Genomic DNA, 2,309 nt, shown 5'->3' with positions numbered 1-2,309 from the left:
ATTAGAGGAAGTCCTCTTCATCCTCTTGCTAAGAGGATACTCCATACTTATTCCACAATAGAGAGGACCTCCTCTTAGATGAGAGAGAAGGCTAAGAGGAGGGTAAATCCTCTCTATTGTACATGCTCTTAGATGAGAGAGAAGGCTAAGAGGAGGGTAAATCCTCTCTATTGTACATGCTCTAAGAGGGTAAGACTTGAAATTTATTGGTAAAATTATATATTTGACTTCGGTAGAGGACGAGCTCGGTATAAAGTTCGTTTTCTATTAACACATCCGTAAAGCGTGGCAAGCTAGTAAGTTTCTATGTCTGCAGTTGTTGACTCATCAAAAATTTGGTGTATATGTTTCTATTCCTATTCCTAACCTCATGAGCAAAGCAATGTGTCAACAAAGATAATCCTAGAATATCAAGGTGCTAGTTAAGTTGAATTGATATTGCGAATTTATGACTGCTGCTAGTATCTATTTTTTTTGTGGTGTGCTTTTGAGCGTTTTTTTTTATGTTTTAATTTATATTGTAAACGTATATTATTTCGAACAAAAAAAGGCGTATAGGCTCTAAAGTAAGTCGATATTATGCCATCTATTTCTACCCTAATTCACCCTCGGAAAGTACGTTGTATACTTAGAAGGTCCATTCGACCGACTAGGCCTTGCACGTATTTTCCACCTCATGACGTCGCGTTTTGGCAACTCGTCTGGTCCATATGACTGGGGGAGCACAGAAGCGAGAGATACCTTCGGGTATTTTAATGTTGTGAGTACCCAATTTCCTACCCACAAACCTAACCGTAGATCCCGTAGAACCTTTGTCTAGGTCATGTTTGATGTGTCCTGCTTGATTTATTTTTGGGTCGTGTAATTTATCTTTGTATGATATATCTTTCCCATAGCCATAATTAATTTAAAAAAAAAAAAAAAAAAAGACAAGTATACACCGAGCTGTAATAGACAGTTCTTTGAGCTTCGTATATTAATAAAAAGTCCAAAACATTTGCAATTGATCATTAGAGTTAGAGTCACCATACTGAGACATCACATTAGGATTGTCCTTTCCCAAACATACTTGCATCATGCATATTGCATCCGCCACTGTCATAGCACACACCTCGTCAGTTTGTCCGTCAGTCCATCCCTGCACATTTAAGGTTTCCTTTTGTAAATATAGTAAGCATCTGCATATAGCATCACCAGTAGAGCATGCATTATTCACATCTAAGCAGCTCAAACCCACTCACCGTCCTGCGTTTTCGTTACGCGCGTCTGACCTTCAGTGTTTGCATATGGCATTATCAATTTATCACTATATCTGCTGTTTGTCAAAAAAAAAAGGGGGGTCAAGATTAGTGTACTTGTATTAAGTTTTACCCGCGTCATTCAGTCCATTTGAGTATTAAACAAATACAACATGCACTCTAGGTAGTTTGACATATGCATTCAGTATATATACTCCATTCTAGTCCTGTTATACAAGAAATACAATCCTTTTCTAAAGCTAAGATGTCATGATCCAGGATAGGGAAGCGTAAAAAAGATCCAAACTTAGTAGTCACTCCAGCTTGGGGACGAGAGAAAGGTACAGGGAGACTAATTAGTATACCGCAAGCCGTACTTGTAACCCTGTTGGAGCCGGTGTCCTCCAGTTAGTGCGGATAACGTTATTGCACGTACACTTGTACGGACAAGAGCTTGTTGGGGCTGGTGTCCTCCACAGTTAGTGCAATGACATATAAATCTCTAAAAGGATTAAAGGGTATACTTTTGTATTATTATCAGTTGGTCCACGTTTATCAATAACGGTTGGCTTGCTAGATAAGTTTGACGTTATTGTCATACAGATGGCGGTGATCAACTGGTCCCTAAAAGTCACACCTATAGGATACGTTTGAGAGATGTGACGGTATGTAAATACAGTCATATTGATGCCTAATATGACTAAGCGGTTAGTCGGAGTTATTGACTAATAATTAGTCAAACACGATGTTGAGATAATTATTTAATACGGATTAAATAATAATGGCTAAGGCGAATTAAGCGATTAATTCGTAAATTGAATATAAACAGTTATATTTAATTAATGTATATTGAATTAATTAATTATACAATATTGTCATTGTCGGACAAGTATTAATATGTCGACTGATTAGTGTTACTAGTCGATATTTTAATATCCGATATAGAATGATGATTTATAATTAAAACCCGTCATATACATTTTAGCGAAACGAGTCGGACCACGAGTTAAAATAAGGAGAAAGTGGAAAGCCCACTCCCTCCCTAAGTCACGGTTTGGTCGACCGAAATGA

At 37.5% G+C, this 2,309-nt stretch overlaps 1 long non-coding RNA gene across 1 annotated transcript; it reads right to left on the bottom strand.

Annotated features, from left to right (window-relative positions):
- Positions 1–953: 953 nt before the first annotated feature.
- On the bottom strand, positions 954–1,634 carry LOC141591162 (uncharacterized). Its single transcript, XR_012520701.1, has 2 exons — positions 1,242–1,634; positions 954–1,138 (listed from the first exon to the last, which is right to left on the bottom strand). It is a non-coding gene; the product is annotated as an uncharacterized LOC141591162 (long non-coding RNA).
- Positions 1,635–2,309: the final 675 nt, after the last annotated feature.

This window comes from Silene latifolia, chromosome 7 (genome assembly GCF_048544455.1).
Source record: "Silene latifolia isolate original U9 population chromosome 7, ASM4854445v1, whole genome shotgun sequence".
Lineage (NCBI taxonomy): Eukaryota > Viridiplantae > Streptophyta > Magnoliopsida > Caryophyllales > Caryophyllaceae > Silene > Silene latifolia.
This window is presented reverse-complemented; position numbering and strand designations above follow the sequence as displayed.